Source organism: Hermetia illucens, chromosome 3 (genome assembly GCF_905115235.1).
Source record: "Hermetia illucens chromosome 3, iHerIll2.2.curated.20191125, whole genome shotgun sequence".
In the NCBI taxonomy this organism is placed as follows: domain Eukaryota; kingdom Metazoa; phylum Arthropoda; class Insecta; order Diptera; family Stratiomyidae; genus Hermetia; species Hermetia illucens.
Genome location: NC_051851.1, coordinates 153,352,549 through 153,371,233, shown reverse-complemented (window position 1 = coordinate 153,371,233; position 18,685 = coordinate 153,352,549). Strand labels below are relative to the sequence as shown.

The window sequence follows — 18,685 nt, the reverse complement described above, 5'->3', positions numbered from 1 at the left end:
ATATCCTTATATACTATCAAGAGTACAACAAAGGAGACTAAGTTAATTGAATTTATTTTTAGAGGCTCAACGTCACCACGGCATAGCATTTATTGGAGGGCATCACGTTGGGGGCGTGCTTCAATTCAACGTCCCTGGCGTCGATCTTACAATGAGTGTGGGGAAAAAGAAGTCTGTCTTTGTTATCAATATAGGGCGGTATGATAATGGGTCTTTGTATTGCGTTTTGCGCTCCGGTATCAAACTAGTTTCTGCCTCTTCCCCAAGCAGAGCAAACTCCTTCTACCTTGCACGCCTCAAATATGCTGGTTTTAAAATCGAGCTTAAGGGCTCTATTGAGGACGGCATCCAAGCCGTTGGCTTTATTATCGTCTAATCCATATAATACTTCAAGTTTCGCCATAGTTGCAGGTAAATTTTTTTGCGGCTTTTGTAGGGAAAGAGTGCCATTACTATATCCAAAAGAAGAAGCGGGCAAATTAGTTCACCCCCTTAGCATCTTCAAAACAACTTTGTTCTTCAAGGACTATGTTTTTCTCCGCGCAAACTTCGTTCCCGTTCGCTTGGTGTTGCGTATAGTTCGATTAAGACTATCTTGTTGTAGCGGAGCGCTATTGGTCTCGCTCCATAAGTGGGACTATAAAGTTTTATTCCGATACAGTTTAGTCGCCATCATGCGTTGGCACAGTGAGGAGCCTGATTTCATCGTTGTGGACTACTTTTCGACTGGCTGTTTTGTTATCGTAACCCAATGCGTTGGTCTCTGCCCTGGACCGGAAATCAATGGTCACCTGGGTCACTACGTTCTACAAGTCTTACAAGACGAAGAACTGGAGCTTCCTGACCCATTAGATCAGTTCAGAACATTTAGATAGTAAGAGGTTCAATATTGCGATCATCCCGGTGTTCTGCACGGAAAGATGCGTCTACTCTTAGACTTTCCGATCGTTCTGTGAGGAGTATTCTTCATGATGATCTCCGTCTTTACAAGATGGCGATTGTGCAGAAACTTGGGGAAACACTTCCCAGAGCGCCTCATCTCAATTAGGTTCCTTATGATTTTTTCTATGGGTTTTTTTTTAAATTCTGTGTTTATGTGATAGGATCCGGCTATGCCGGCAAGGGTCATGACAAACGCGGTTTATTTAGTGTATCGAGAATGGGGAACGTTACCCAGATGATGTAATCTTTAAAACTATGTAAATTAAAACTTTAGACATGCGCCTACATTGTAAAAAACATAAAAATTATTAGATACTAAGGTTTTACTAAGGTTTTAAAAAAGGAAGTAATGCTGCCGCACCCTGTAGATCGCTTATGGAACTCAGAAGCATGCAGCTCTCAATTCCATAGTTTCTTTATTGCGTCCAGAGTTTGACTGCCTATTGGTGAGGATAGGCCGCCTCGGCATGGCAGCGTCGCATAGTTATATGCCCCATTATTTTTGGTACCTTTTCTGAAATCGCATAATCGAAACCAAGGATTTTCAGTAGCGCCTTTATGACTGCATCCCCTTTAAATGCTTTCACAGACCAACGCTGATTTCCCCCTCTCTGCTAGAACACACTGAACACATCTGAAGGAAAATTGCCTGACGCTATGAGTATAGTGATGAGTGGTGTTTCAGCCCGTAAACTGGCAGTTACCATTTGTATGTATTCATACACCTTTCTGAGTCTCATGACTGCGGATTCTTTAAAAGAGTGCTCCGAATTGTTTTTGGAGGACGTCATGGATATCCTCCGTCGTAACTTGATCAATGTCTTCACATTGCATAGCGATTTCCTGCTTTTTGGTCCGTGTTGGAATTACTTCCCCTAAACATTTCTCCACCTTGTAGAGGAAATTTCCAGTTGTCTTGCCAAGCCCTTCCTCAATTCGACTGACGCTTTTCCTAGCACCCGCTAGTGCTGGGTCGAATTTGACCTTTCGGAAATTATCGGCACAAGTCATATCACCTTTTTTGGAGATGATTATCAATTCCAGCCGTTCTCTTATTATCGTCTCTCGTGTTCTGACGAGCATTATTTGTCGCGTGGATGATGTTTGCTTTTTTTCTAGCATTTTTTTCGTCCCTGGCGCTGCCTAGCGCAGATTGTAATTGCCCTTTATGAAATCGGATAAATCTATTATTTTCCCTCAGACCAGGGAGAGGGGGGGGGGGAATATACGCGGACGCTGCTCTGATAGTTTCGCGCGAGTTCGCCTGACTTCCATGTTTCACCGACTTTGCCAATGGGGAAGTCGCGTGATCGTCGAGCTTGTCCTAAGTGGGTCCGGCCCTAGTTCCTGTGATAACTTCCGCTTAGTTGTAGTTTCCTCTCTGGAACTGACGAATGCCCAACCTGTGGGGTATTTTTTGATGTCCGCGAGACGGATATTTTTCGCATTGATGAGGAGGAGGAGGGAATCTTCAAAAGGCAGTCGCCATTTCAATGGTACGCAGTGCAGCAGGAAGCCCAACTAGGACCAGTTCGTCCCAAGCAGAGGGACAAACAGAAGAAAACTTCAGCCACTAAGTAGGTGGCGCTACAGGGTAAATCCTGCCTGTTAGAACTTTCCCCTCTGTCTCTACCAGGAAGAGTAGAAGAAGGGGCTGGCTTAATGCTGGTATGTGTGAAACGGATACACCAGTAGAGTGCTAGCGGACGATAAAGAAATAATAATAATTATTGGCGCGACAATCCAATTGGAGAAGGCTTTAATGTGTATTAGAGCACTTCATTCAAATCCGTAACGGTACACTACAGGATTACAGTACCCTGTAGGTTGGTTGTTGGAGATTCAAGGAAGAATATCTGTCTATGCCGTATAATTCCACCTGAAATATGGTGGTGTGCTTACCCGTTAGTTCGTCCCCGGTGCCTGCTACACCGACGGCAAAGGGGTGTACGGTAAACGTGTTCACACTGATGTAGGGCATCATGTCACCATTTAAGTATGAACAATGTCATGCAGATTAGTCTGGAAGATTTAGGGTGAAAAAATTCTTTTTCCTGCTTTCAGAATAAAGACCACTCTTGCCACATTGCTATACGTCGTCAGTACTACAGTACCCTGTAGGAGGCTCTTTCGTATCTCTGCCAGTCCCCGGTTTGTTTTACCCGGTTGAAGAGTTTTCGCACTTATTTTCTCATTGTGGCATTGTCTTAGCCGGAAAGTTGGCCTCATGCCACTGTTTCCAGCTCTGTTTCACTCCTGATATCATCACTCACCTGTAGATGAGCCATATTATCACTCAGGTGTCCTGTGTAAGAGTCACGGTTTTTCTCCCTGGGATTCCTTATTATTTTATATACAGGTATTGCTGCAACACCAAGTGTGATAATGTGTAATAGACGCAAGAAAGCGGATCCTTCGGAGGAAGGTGGGGATAAGCTGCGAACTCCGGTGAACCAGCTGGAAGTAGCAGATTTTTCGGTCAATGACAATCCACGAAAAAAACATAACATAGCGTGGTAGTACTAATTAGCGCGGATTCAGACTGATGTGTTGGGAGCGGATCAAATCAGCGAACTTAATGAACCTCCAATAAAACGACTGGCTCAATAGCAGCCTTCTTTCTGACCGTTGTCGTGGAATTTTCCTCTAAGGATAACAACATATCAGAGGGACAACTTTCAATTACGCGGGCTTGCCTGTGGAAAAATATTGTCTAGAACGCAGCCCAGCAGGTTTAATAACCAAGGTTTTCACGATAGACTCCTCCATTCGGAGTGTACTGACGAATCTACTTTTCGCCAGACAATCTCAGTGATTAGTTCTGGGGGTTGGTCTGAGTTCCCCATCGTCAATATCAAGGTAAGCATGGTAGAGCATGTCAGCTGTTGGATATCCTGCCCTCGAACGAAGGCAAGGGTCGTCATCGGCAGAACTCGAACTGAGCAAAGCAGAGATGCGTTAAATAGTCGCGGTGGCACGTTCAAAGTCACCTTCTACTGTGGTTGTCGAAGCTGTGGAGAGGAGGGAGAAACCCTCAGGCAATAAATTTGTGATTGCCCAGCTTTAGCTAAAATCAGGCTAAGAAAACTAGGTAAACCATTCTTTGAGGACTTCGAAGAGATTTCTTCTTGCAGGGTAGGAGCTGCTGTCCTTGGGCTGGACTCTGCGCTCTTAGTCTTATCACAGAATTGATAATCATAAGGGTTTGTGGCATCAAAACGTCGCACTACGCTAATTGTCATCTGTCATCACGGAGACCATCGGCATAACAAAGTATCAAGCATGGGTGGCCTATAGGTCTTTAGAAGATATTTTTTTTTCGAGTCTTGTTCTGAGTTATGCGCTTACCTTCTGAAAGAAGATTGGGTGGTCTTCATTACTGAAGCCTGAGAAGGATGCCTATTCAAATGCAGAAAACTTCAGAGAAATAAGTTTAACATCGTCAGCTTTTAAATGTCCGGGGAAATCTGGCGGTAAACTCGTACCCTTTTAGTAAAAACCAACACCCTGCGTGGAAAGTCCTCCTGGCATATTCTTTTGGTTTCTAAAGTAGAAGACGCAACTCTAAAAAGGGAGTACGCGATGGTGGTGTTTGTGGGTATTGGGGCGTTTAACTGGGGGCCTTTTCAAAAACTTTGAAATGCTGCCAGAGAATGTAGTGGCGATGATAGTTCGGTTAAGTGGATCTATGTCATGTTGATGCAGAAATTGATGAAGTACGTGTTGATCGCTTCCTGATGACTGAAGCAACGGAAGGCTGCCAATGAGTTGTGCTATAGATACTTCCACTACCCCTCCTTTTTCCTATTTTTAGTTCTCTTTTATGTACGGTTTTTCGGGTGGTATAACTTTTTTACATGTGTCCCAATGTTTTTGTCGGTCACTGAATTTTTTCATAATCCTATCTATGCTTTCATTTTCGAATTTATAAATACTTTCATTCAATGATAGATACATACCTATCCATAATCAAAATTATCTTTGTTTTCAAATTTCTTTTGAAATACAAATAAAAAAATTCCATGAATGAGTAATTTATTTTACGTTGAACTATTAACGAAGAGATTAGATTAACGCACGAGGCGAATATTGTCAAAAGGGCATCTATGTACGCAGATGCAATTACCAGCAAATTCAAAAGATGTATGCTGTGAAAACATGCGATAAATTAAAATAATCAAGCGAATTTTGATAAGACGTAATTGAATTATGGCTGAAAAACAAATGTCTGATTTAAATAATCTGAATATTTTTCTTAAAGTCCATTTTTAGGGGAATACCCTGTTTTGAGATAAATCTGAGTTAAATATAGTCAATAGTAAGGCAGTAAAAATGCTATACAGGCTCTCATTTCTAGGAAAAAATATTTACATATGTACGTAGTTTTTTGGCAGATACAATGAAATTTTTGACTATCTACAATAGTAGAAAAAGATGGAGATGATACTGAATTAGATATACATACCATTTTCTACGCACGTATCTTTATACACTCCTCGCCTCGAAGGTGTTGACGAAAAGGTCGGGCCTAGTCTTCACTGCCAGTTTCAAAGCTCGGTTGGGGATGCCATCTAAACCTTGGGCCTTGTTGTCACCGAACCTACCACATATTTCCCGCAGCTCTTCCACAGTTACAGGCGGTATTATGCCGACATTTAGCTGGACAAAAATTTGCCTTCCCCTATTTTCGTGGTAAGGGAACAGAGTGGTAACAATCTGTTTCAGGAGGCGCGGACAGGTCACCTGGGGTGATTTCCGCAGCCTTTTCATCACCACTCTGTAAGCCTCGCCCCAAGGGTTTATGTCGGCATGGTCGCACAGCTGTTTGAAGCAGTTCTTTTTGCTCCTCCGAATGGCTTCTTTTAGGCGGCCACGCAATTGCTTGTGTGCCTCCTCTCGACCGTCGCCACCGGGTTTTCCCCTGAGCCTCTGGCAAAGCCTCCTTGCCCGAAAACATGCGGCTCGCAAACTTGCGATTTCGTTGTTCCACCAGTAGTTGGGTTGCCTACTGGGGAGCAATCGCCTTCTGGGCATAGTAGCATCGCATGCTTCCGTCACCCATCGAGTGATCTGGGTGGCTTTCTCTCCAGCCGTACCATTCAGGGATATGTCGGATTTGAGCACCGCGGAAAACGTGTCCCCCTCGAACGCTTTCACTGTCCAGCCAAGCATACCACCCGGCATTTTGCGAAAACTCTTTTTCGAGCTCGATCCGCCCTTGATCTCTATGCAGATTGCCTGGTGGTCGCTGTGAGTATAGTCCTCACTAACATGCCAAGCGATTCTACTGGCTAAAGTGGCACTCACGTATGTCAGGTCCACTATAGACCCCAGGCCCCTTCCCCGGAAAGTGTACGAAGACCCAACATTCGCCAGTACCACGTCCAGCTCCGCGAATGCTTCGAGGAGAACACGTCCCCTGACATTAGTTATCCGGCTGCCCCATTCAAGAGCCCACGCATTGAAATCGCCTCCTATTATGATCGGCCAACGTCCTCTTGCATCCAAAACAAGAGCGGCAAGCATCCGCTCATACTCGACGAGTGTAGCGCTGGGTGGAGCATAGCAGCTGTAGATGTGGATGTCCTTCATCTTCGCTCTGATGAAGCCCTCCTCCGGGTGCTCCATTATTTCCTGGAAGGCTTGTTCTCCACAAGTCCACAGCGCTGCTTGGCCCGTTTGGTCTTTGACCCAAACGCTACCACCGCGGTTTTGAGAGAAAAGAGTTTGTGCTGGTTTCCACCTGCGGGGACGGAGTTCGAATTTAAACCCTATCGTTTTGAAATGAATAGAACCCCACTTTTTTTAACAGTGCTAGAAGGGCGACCTTTTCATTTTTGTTGCATACCCCCTCTATCCTCCGGGGAATTTTCTCTTGAATGCGGCTAAGAGTTCCGAATTTTTCTTGTTAAGAACCTGTCTCCGAGGAATACAGAACTGACAATATCATTGCCTAGTATAGTAAGAGTCGTCGTCGTACTGCTATCGGTTGTGATTTTCCATCCAGGATAGGAGAAGTTTTTAAATGGTTTCAAAGTTATATTCTCCCTATCTTTACCGTTCTCAGTTGACCAGTGCTATATGATTTGGTTGATGCTGGCGTTGCCATCATTTATTTCGTCTTGCCTTCATTAATGTGCAGAACAAGATCTCGTGCCGATTACCGCTTGTTCGATCTGGATGAAGGCAGATTGTACCTCTCGGGTTGTACTTTTCATGATGTCGATATCGTCAGCATAGGCTAGCAGTTAAGTGGACTTGAAAAGGATGGTGCCTCTCGCGTTTATATCAGTATCACAGATCACCTTTTCCAGGGCCAGGTTAAAAAGGATTCGTGATAGGGCATCCCCTTGACTTGATGTTAAATAGTCTCGACAGTGACTTTGCTGCTTTTGACTCCACCAGTCAGTCTTATCAATTTAGTTGGCTTGGCCTTGTACAGCTTCATCCTGGCTATGCTATCATAGGCGGACTTGAAGTCGATGAAAATATGATGCAACGGGTGGCCACATTCAAACAATTTTGCTTTCGCTTACCGTAGAGGGAAAATCTGATTTGTCGCTGATTGGCCTGGAGTGAAGCCTCTTTGATATGGACCTGGGCTATCCGGCCTAGCAAGATAAGGGAGAATATCTTATAGATGATACTCAGCAATGTGATACCCCTATAATTGCTGCACCACATGATATCTCCCTTTTTATGTATGAGACAATAATGCCTCTTTGCCAGTCATCAGGCGGCTCGCTGTCCCATACGTTCATCTTCAACGTTGATGAACCGTCGCCTCCATATTTAACCAGTGCGGCTGCAACTCCGTCGACATTTGGCCACTTATAATTCTCCTATGGTTTCTGCTAGCAGCATTTATCGGTCGTCTTCATTTGGCGGAACCTGCAAATCTTCCAGATATTCAGATTGTTGAGCAGTTCATTAAAATACTCAACTCATCAATCCCATACGGTCGAAAATCAAATTGCCCTCTTTGTTCCGACAGGATGAGCTTCCAGGTGTATACGAGCATTGCTTAATCCTGCCGACTTGGTAGTAGAACTTCCACATCTAGTGTCGTTTCTCCTTGTTCTTTTCGAGTTCACAGTCTGCGATCCCAGCTTTGTCTGGTATGCCCCATTCTTCCGTTCAGTTGCTAACATTCATCGTCGAACCGTCGAGTTGTTCCGACTATTTTTCCGACTGAGGCTAAAATATATTCATGTTCGGTCAAAAGGTAGTATAGTCCTCATGACGAAAAAGTGAATATCCATGATGGAGATTTGGTGTTCTGGACATCAACTGTTCTACTATTAAGCCCCTACGTTCGTGGGAACGAGAAGAAGCGAAGTAATTGACCTAACAATCTGTACCCCAAAATTGTTAGAGTTGATTACACACTGGCGAGTGCTAGACGAAGTCTCACTGTCAGATCACCGATATCTAGAATTCAATCTGACTATTGCGGGCGAACAGTCTGCAGTACAAAGACGGAACCCTAGGAAAACGGATTAGGCAAAGTTCAATGAACTTCTTGGCAATAAAGTACAGTTCCCTAGGCGACTAAGGACTCCTTTGGTGCTGGAAGATGAATTGAAAACTCTGAACGGCACACTTTTAGAGTGCTATGAAGAGGCTTGTCCTATTTCCCGAGGCCAAAGCGGTAAAACGGTTCCTTGGTGGAACCGAGAACTGCAAAAACTCAGGAAATCAACCAGGCGACTTCTAAATCGTGCTTGCAACAGTAACAAGGACGAAGACTGGTTAAATTTCAGGAACTCACAAGGTGAATATAAGAGGCTCGTGAGGTGTTCGAAACGAGACTCCTTTAGAGCGTACTGTGAGGAACTGGAAGGCGAAAGGGAGACTTCAAGGCTGTGCAGAGTCCTCAAAAGGGATGAGTCGGCCAAGTTGGATTCTCTTAGAAAACCCGACGGTACTTTCACGAGCTCCAGACTGGACTCAGTACAGACCCTCCTGGAAGTACACCACCCGGGAGAACGGGTGAGAGAAGTGGTAGGGGGAGAGTTGACGGTTCTTGCATCCCCTTCAACACGCAAGCGTTGCAAGGGGAACTGGAACACTGCGAAAGCGGTTGTTACCCATGAAAAGGTGAGAGCTGCCATACTGTCCTTTGAACATTTCAAAGCACCTGGCATGGATGGCATCTATCCGGCAATGCTAAAGGAGGGTATGGAGCATTTAGAGCGACCCGACCTCTAAGAAATATTTTTCGAGGATGTCTTGCTCTGGGCTACGTGCCTTCTTCTTGGCAACAGGTTAAGGTAGTTTTCATACCGAAACCTGGGAAAGATGACTATTCTAATCCAAAGAACTTCAGACAGATCAGCTTGACTTCATTCTTGCTGAAAGGTTTGGAGAGACTGGTGGAGCGTCACATTCGTGGAAACGCACTTAGGTCACACCCACTTAGTGAAAACCAACATGCTTACCAACGTAGAAAGTCCTGTGAGTCTGCTCTTCATTCTTTGGTCACAAAGATAGAGGATGCAACTTTGAATGGTGAGTACGCGATGGGGGTGTTCGTGGACATTGAAGGGGCTTTTGACTGTGCGCCTTTTCAAAAACTTTGTGATGCCGCCAGAGCGCATGGTGTTGACGATGCTTTAATTAAGTGGATCCATGCTATGCTAACGTAAAGATTGTTGTGCGCTGAGGTAGGGGTCGATCGCTACCTGACTACGGAAGCGACGAAGGGCTGCCCTCAAGGAGGTGTGCTTTCGCCGCTTCTGTGGAGTATGCTGATCGACTCACTGCTTTGCGAACTGCAAAATTTGCCAATACACGCTCAAGCTTATGCTGATGACGTGGCTGTACTTGCTGTTGATCGGGATCTCGGAACGGTGTGCGGGAACACACAGCGTGCCGTTGATTTGATAGACAGCTGGTGCCTTAGACATGGTTTGTCAGTTAATCCAAATAAAACCACAATGGTTTTATTCACAAAAAGGAGAAAACTGGATGGACTTTGTCTCCCTGAGATGAGGGGTACTACCCTTCAACTCTCTGAAGAAGTGAAATATCTGGGGGTCACTCTAGATAAAAAACTTTTTTGGAACAAACATGTAGAGGTAAAGATGAAACGAGCTCTCACAGCTTATGGGCTGTGCAGTCGGACCTTTGCCTCGACATGGGGACTCAGGCCTCATGTGGTAATGTGGATATACGTTGCCATCATCAGGCCGATGTTCGTATATGCATCCGTAGTGTGGTGGGTTAAGGTGAGACGAAAAGGTTTTCACCGTAAACTAGACGCACTGCAAAGAACTGTTTGTCTGGGTATCACTGGTGCCATGAGCACGACATCCGGCGCAGCTCTGAATGCACTACTCATTTGCAGCCCCTGGATATATTTATTCAAAGCACTGCAATGAGAGCAGCTCATAGGCTAATTCGATTAGATCTATGGGAAAACAACGGATGTGAGGGGCACAGAGCATTGGAAGAGTTACTGGGAGGACTAAATCCAATTCTTACAATGCCTTCCGATTCTCGTGTCCCTATACATCTGTTTGGTAGAAGATATGAAGTTACCCTGAAGCGTAGAGAGGACTGGGAAGACCCAGAGGAATGCGTGGCGGGATATACGGAAGTCTTCTACACCGATGGCTCAAAAACAGAAGAGGGTTCTGTAGTCGGAGTCTACCTCTCGAATAAAAACGAGAAGTGGGCTTTTCCTTTGGGACAATATGCAACGGTTTTTCAAGCCGAAGTTTATTCGATCCTAAGGGTGGCAAACTGGGTGATTGGCGAGCGGTTGAAGGGCAGGCGCATCGCAATCTGCAGTGACAGTCAAGCTGCACTGAGGGCATTGAGCAGTCCTTTGATCACCTCGAAAATCGTTCAGGAATGCAGAAACCGTTTGAACTCTATGTCTAGATTCAATACGGTGGAACTACTGGGTACCTGGTCACTGTGGCATAGAGGGAAATGAAATCTCGGACGCTTTAGCGAAAGAGGGGTCAATCTCCCCTATGCCGGGACCGGAGCCAGCAATTGGGGTATCAGTAGCATTGGCTAAATCTGTTTTCAAAAACTGGGAACAAGTATCCCATAACGACATGTGGCCGAGCTTAAATGCTGGTCGACACACCAAACTTTTCCTGCCAGAACCCAACATACGTAGCGCAAAGTTTATCCTGTCGAAAAGCAGGAGGACTTGCAGGTGTATTGTGGGCATTCTGACAGGCCATAATTCACTAGCTGGGCATATGTTCAGAATAGGAATTACGGAAGATGATACGTGTCCCTCCTGTAATGAGGAAGCGGAATCCACGGAGCATTTCCTATGTGAATGCCCCGCCTATGGACGCATCAGGCATCAGATCTTTGGTGCCGATGTCCTCCAATTGCGACGGGGAGCATCACATCCACTAACGGAAATCCTGCGATACGTTAACGAATCCGGAATATTCCTTTAGACGGGGGAGACGAGTACAATGGGCCAACACGGCCTGAGTGCTCAGAAGCTGTAGCTTCTCCCCCACCATACACACACACACACAAGCCTGATTTCCGCCTCCACGTCGTGATTCCTGAGAGTTCTCTGTTAACGAAGAACGGTGCAGAAGGATGAAGGTGAGTCCTCTGCACCTAGAAACGGGACAAATTGTATCAACAGGTTGGGGGTGTAGTAGGACTGACACTAGGACTACACGAAAAGTAATTTGTTACGAAGCCACCTAAAGAGTCCCATACTAGATGGATGTTACATGATAGATAGATCTGCCACCATGATCCTAAATCGAAACCAAAACGCTAAGGGATTGGTGACCTGACACTTTGGGGATTAAAACGAGTTGGGGTAGCATCTTTTAAGGGGATGTAAAAAGAATGGATTACCTCGAAACTAATAAAATAATAAACACAGATTATTATTGTAACTTTTCGGATCAGATGGGTGTTATTCTCATCCGCAATGCGTGCATGAGGTGGGAGAAAGGTAAAGTCTCTGAGCACTCAGACCATAGTGGTGCATCGTATCCGATTCCCCCGCCTAATTGAATATCACGGATTCGATTATGTATCGGAGGATTTCCGTTAGTAGATGTGATACTACCCGTTGCAGCTGAAGTATATGAGCACTAAAAATTTGATGTGTGATGCGTCCTTAGGCGGAGCACTCACATAGAAAAAGGTTCCACCGATGCCACTTCCTTATTGCAGGAGAATGAGTGTTATGAATATATGCTCAGGTGGTGAATTATGGCCAGTTATATTGCCCACAAAATTCCTACAAGTCTTCGTGTTCCTCGACAGGATCAACTTTGCAGTATATTTGTTTGGTTCCAATAGGAAAAGTTTGCGGTGTATTTTCAGCTGATATTATGGGAAGCTTTTTTTCAGATTTTGACGGCAGAATTAGCCAATATTACTGGCACTCCAATTGCTGGTTCCGGCCCGGGCAAACCGAAAATGAACCCCCTTTTGCTAAGGAGTCTTAGATTTTATTTCTCCTTACACTACAATAAGCAGGCGCTCAAAGTAATTCCACCGTATTTAATCTATAAATAGTGTCTAATTGGTTTTTATATTCCTGAACAATTTCTGAAGTGATCAAACCTCCTCAATGTAGCTTGACTATCGGTGCAGATTGCAATGCGCCTGCCCTTCAACCACTCGTTGATCACCCAGGCTGCCGTCCCTAGGATTGTATACACTTCAGCTTGAAAGGTCGTTGCATATTGTCGCAAAAGAAAAGCCAACTTCCCGGTTTTATTCAAAGGGTAGACTCCTAGCCCGGAGTCCTATTCTGGTTCTGAGCGACCGAATTGATAAAATCAGCTTCTCTCTATAGGGTTGTATTTGCTACTGTCCCAACAAATATGCTGAGCGTTCGCATCGCAATCTACTAAGAGTTCAAGACCACTTGATTCTGCATATACAACCGGATTCCTTAGTTCTTTCGTCGATGGAGGACATAAAGAATCATACGGTAAGTAAGCGGAGACAACTATAATGTTTCTCCTCTTGCCATTGTTAAGTTGGGGTAAGTAGGTCCTGGGAATAGAATTTTCTCAGCATTGTTGCCTCTAAAAATTTTGACAGTAGGACGCAAACTCTCGGCCTTGAGGATTTCTCATCGAAGAAGGCCTCCAGTTCTTTACTGATCCAATACAATACAGATTTTGTTACAACGAACCTATTGCTCTTGTATCAGAAATATATAAGGGGAGGCCAGCAACTATGTCAGTCTTGCCGCCAGTATATAGGAGGGGTTCTGGCTTGCTGCAGGTTAATCTTCAAGCTTGTAGACATAAGCGTAATCTTATGTGAAACCTGACACTACCTGAAGAGTCTGTGTGGATCTCACTGGGATTACTAGCTTTCTAGTGTCTGATTTCTCTGGAATTGCCACACTTGATGGTGTAACAACGCTCATGCCCTCAATACCAACAAATTTCGGCTTCAGGTCCCAGGTCTACGTTGTTCAGGCTACGTGGATCCGTTTCCACATATCGGTATTAACCCGGTTCCGTCTACATCACAAGTTTAACTATCTTCCGCTTTTCCTGGCAGAGGCAGAAGAAAAGGTGATGACAGGCAAGATTTGGTCTCCATTCCCCTCCTTTGCGGCTGAAGTTTCAATCTGCTGGGCGTTGGTCCTCCTTTTTCTAGAACAATTAGAATTAGCGTCACCGAGAGGACGTCCGTAGTAAGGTTTCCTACTCCTTTCATTAAGGGAACATGAATCTTGCTGATGAAGCCTCCAAAATCTCTCGTCGGTTGCCCTTCATCATCGCTAACGGCGCAACAACCGGTATCCGGTCTAGGACTGCCTTAATAAGGAACTCCAGGCATCCCGGTTTTGTGTCGAGGTCCACCAATTCGATATCGCTTAAAGCTGTCTGGCGTCCTGACCTACGCCATCGTTCCATCTCAGACAGGGTCTGCCTCGTCTTCTTTTCCTACCATAGATATTGCCCTTATAGACTTTTCAGGCGGAATCATCCTCAATCATACCGATTAAGTGACCTGTCCACCGTAACTTATTGCGTAGGATTTTATCCACAACTGACGGTCATGGTATCGCTCAAAAAATGTCGTGTAGGAGGGGGGCCAAAAATTCTTCGGAGGATTCTTCTCTGGCGGCTAAAAGTTCGTAACTTTTCTTGCTAAGAACCCAGCTCTCCGAGGAATACATGAGGACTTGCAAGATCTTCGTCTCGTACAATAAGAGCTTTTTGATCCCCTGCTGGCTGCCAACAGCCGTGCGCGGATTTTGTCATCGTAGCTAATATCGTTTGTGATTTTCGACCCTAGATAGGAGAAATTATCAACGGTCTCAAAGTTGTAGTCTTCTATCTTTATTCTTCCCGTTTGACTAGTACGTTGTTGGTTGGTTTTTGGTGCTGACGTTGCCACCATACATTTTGTCTTGTCTTCATTACTGTGCAACCCAATATTTCACGCCGCCTTCTCTATCTGGATGAAGGCAGTTTGTACGTCTCGGGTCGTTCTTCCCATGTTTCGCATGATTTGCCATGATGTCGTATGATAGGTCATCCCCTTGTCTTAGACCGCTTTTTATTGTCGAATGATCTCGAGAGTGATCCTACTGCTTTTATCTGGCCTCGCATATTGGTCAGGGTCAGCCTAGTCAGTCTTACCAATTTCGTTGGGATACCGAATTCTCTCATGGCCGTGTACAGTTTTACCCTGGCTATGTTATCATAGACGGCTTTAAAGTCAATGAAAAGATGGTGCAACTGATGGCCACATTCCAACAGTTTTCATCGCTTGCCGCAGAGAGAAAATCTGATCTGTTAGTGATTTGCCTGGATTGAAGCCTGTCTGACATGGGCCAATGATGTTGTGAGCGTATGGGACTATCCGACCTAGCAAGATAGCGGAGAACATCTTATAGATGGTACTCAACAACGTGATACCTCTATAATTGCTGCGCTGAGTGATATCTCCCTTTTTATGTATGGGACAGATAATGTCTCGTTGCCAGTCGTCAGGCATTGTTTCACTGTCCCACACTTTGAACATAATTTGATGAACCGCTTGGTGTAATTGGTCGCCTCCATATTTAACCAATTCGGCTGTAATTCCATCGGCTCCTGGTGACTTATGATTTCTAAGCCGATGAATTTCATGTATTGTTTCTTCTGTACTTGGCAGTATTTCTCCGTCGTCTTCAGTTAGCGGGACCTCCAACTCGCCGATGTTCTGGGTGTTCAGTAGCTCACCAAAGTACTCAACCCATCGTTCCAATATGCCCATTGTTTCCCTCCTTGTCTCGGCAGGATTTGCATCGAGGTGTGCTCTTGCTCCCTGTACTTTTCGAGTTCACAGAGCTGTTGGCTCTCCGAGCCTTCTCCGCTCATCGAAGCTCGTGATAAGTCTCTTCCCGTGTCCGCATCCTTTGAGAATACAACATTACTCAGTATGCAGCATTCTTCCATTCCGTTGCTAGCTTACCTTCATCGTCGAATCAGCCGTTCCGACTCTTTTTGTGGCTGGGGCCAAGTATGTTTGTGGCCGTATTTATGATAACATTCTTCAGGTAATTATGAAAATCATTTGTTGATGCTTCATCTCGAGGTTCTCTGTTGACTGCGGTTATTGCGGCATTCATTTCCCCCTTGTAGGTGTTTCGGAGGGTTATCTTGTGGGTGGCTTTAGTGTTGACTCTCATTTGATTGTCAGAGGGAACTCTGAACAGTGTTGGTATTCGAGCTCGGAGCACCATGCCAACGAGATAGTGATACGAGTCTACATTGGCCCCCTTTTATGTTCTGACATTCATCAACGCTGAGTGGGGGTGGCGTTTGATCAGCACGCGGTCAATTTGGTTGAAAGTGGTCCTGTCTAGAGAAACCCACGTTTGTTTGTGGACCGCTTTCTCCGCAAACCAGGTACTTCCAACAACTATTTCGTGATCACGTATAATGCCAACTAGTTCCAATAAGCACTGAAATAGCTGTCAATCAGTCTATGTTTTAAAGTTACTTTTCTCGTCGATTCAAAGGATATAAATTACTCACTCGTGATACCGAGTGATGTCATTGAAAATTTGCGATAATAATCAAGTTCTTTAAATTCCAAGCTTGTTACCAGTTGTCGCATCTTCCATATTATACTAAAAGCTACGAAGTTCGGGACTAGGCTTTTTGATTATGTATTACGGCGCTTGACTTTGATCGTCCCTTCCATGACATTTTTGTTATCATGGAAACCTGTCTTAAAATATAGCCTTTATTATGATCGATTTGATCGCAGGGTATCCTGATCACTTATTTAAGCGACTGTCCCATGAATCTGCTATGAATTCTTTGCCGTAGGCATAGCTCTAGGCAGACGGTGTTGGTCGTTAGAAAACTGATGAAGCAGTGACAGCGTTTTGTTTCTACATAACCCAACCGCTAAAGTCAGAAAATTGGAGTAAATTATACTGAATGCTAATGCCCGATTCGGGGAATCCTGATTCTTTCCACGATCTAGATGTCAACCACAAGTCCGAAAATTTTCTTGCTGCGCGGATGGCAAGGACTTTGAACAATTCGCCAGAGGATGACGATGAACCTGGACCGCCCTTAAATATTTCTTTATTTCGGCAACAGGTCGAGTTGTCAGCCATGCAAAAAAGGAAAGACGTAGGACTTTGTTATACTATAGTAATGTGGGGGCAGATTATTGAACCTAAGGAACTAAGAACTCGGTTGCGTTTGATTGCCTAAAATCACAGGTGGGTTCGAAGTCTGTGACTCCTTATCATTTGGAGAGTTACAATCCGTTGCCTCCATCTTCACGTATTTTGGATAACCTTGCCTATCCTAGCCGCAGCAGTCGTAACGCCATTTGGTAATGGTCCATTCGAAGAAACTAGATTTTATTAGGGTCTTTAAACTTACACTTTGTTTTCCTAGTTTAACAAAGGTATGAACATGTGTTCTAGAGCATAAGGACGTGCCCTTCGAATGATGTCAGTATCAATCCTAAATCAGATTAAGTAGTGAAGTAGGGCTGGTTCTAGGTCAAATCTTTCTAGTCTTAGTTCACTTGAATTTGAAATTTACAGCCTAACTTTCCGGGATACTCTCGCAAAGCGGAGAAATTGAGCTTCCTTGTAACCCTCAGCAAAGAACCAAATTCTGGAAAACCAGACTTGACACTGGTTTAATAGCTAAAGTTTGCCTTGGAAGCGGAGAATCCACTCCATTTCAGAGGAGCGATCAGTTTCTATATTTATGTTTATCTTTGCAGCCCCAAAATTTCTCATTGTTTGATACGACTTTTAATTACTAAGATGATCCCTGTTACTATGAGATTTCCGCCACTTCACACTTGTGACCTCTAGATCTTCCATTTTCAATTAAGTTTGGGTTCGTGTTCCAGGAAAAATTTTATCAATATATCCAAAACGATAGAGACTGAAGAACCTCTAAAGTGACGCCATTGAGTTCTTAGTAAAACACATATCTAAGTATTTACGGTGTCACAAGCGAACTTCAGTGTCAATTTGATAAAACAAACTTGGGTGTGCATTTTATAGGCACTCAGTTTAACTATCAATTGGAATTCATCCAGCTCCAATAATCTAAATGATTTCCATTGAAATATCCATAAATTTTTACATTGTAAGATAGAACCACCCCAAAATACTCTGGAGACGATTTAAATTCAAATCTTGCTATTTGCATAAATCAGATATCGGACCACCTCAGAGTCTAGATATAAACATGGATTGAGTATTCCGCGTGCGTGGATTCTTCAGATGCAACCAAGTTCCCCTGGTAGTTGCTTCCATCTCAAGTAGAAATGCATTCAGAATAATTATGATTGCATTAATAGCAATTATGAGTGGTTATTTTATGTAGGATCCGTTTTCAGATACTTTATAGTAGTTCCACTATGCCCAGTGTGTTCCGCGCTATTGCGGTTGGTTTCCTGAAGTATGCCAGTCACGTATAATATGGACTGAATGTGTTTGGGGCTCGTGTCACTTTTGTTTTCCCAACGTGCTTTATGGGGAATGTGCGTAATAATTTTTTTTTTTAATTATTTTTAGTGATCGAAGTAATTAAAAATGTATTTTTAGGACTGAACAATTTTTAAGGTGCAAAGTACAGAAATAAATCTTTTCTTAAACTATAAATTATTCTACATATTACGTACATTTGTAAGTTTTTGGGGTTTGAAGACTTCGTATATGAAGATGTTCAGCACTAAGTTTTGAAGATACCTCACAAAATTCAAACTTTCACTGAAGAAATATATTTCGCACTATATTGAAGACCACCGGAATCTGCAAGCACTATAGTCACATATTACACTGTTCAGCACTGAAGGGTATGTAGCAGAATACACCACTCTATCCGAGCTAGAACTGTAGAAGCAGAATTCGAGCGCTTCTGTCCGAGTGGGCAAGAGGCACGCGGTATCTGAGCTACGATTGCTGTGCGGAAAGTATCTTTTGCGAAGAATTCGCTTAGAAGCGTACTAGCCGACTAAATACCTAGTCCACACTCGATTATAATTGAAAGCCTGGCTGCACCATCGATAAGACAAATTGTGCTTGGAAGATAAGCCAGCTGAGACTATCTATGGTTGGAGCTACGTTGGGGACGTATCGATTCATTTTATTTATTCGACGCGCATTCGAATATGGCATGGGTATTTTAGTGTTAGACCAAATTTTTCCGCTTAATCACGATGGGTTTTAGCTTTCAGTGATAATATCTGAACTCGGTCTGATGATGATTTGGAGTGGAATTCCACCAAAGTC

The 18,685-nt window shown here is 44.1% G+C and overlaps 1 protein-coding gene across 1 annotated transcript in view; it reads right to left on the bottom strand.

Moving 5' to 3' along the window:
- LOC119652545 (solute carrier organic anion transporter family member 74D-like) overlaps positions 1 to 18,420 on the bottom strand; it is a 58,060-nt gene extending 39,640 nt beyond the window's left edge. The window contains exon 1 of the mRNA XM_038056749.1: positions 18,076 to 18,420. The gene's annotated coding sequence lies outside the window, so the exon portion shown is untranslated. The remainder of the gene's footprint in view (positions 1 to 18,075) is intronic.
- Between the last annotated feature and the right edge of the window lie 265 nt (positions 18,421 to 18,685).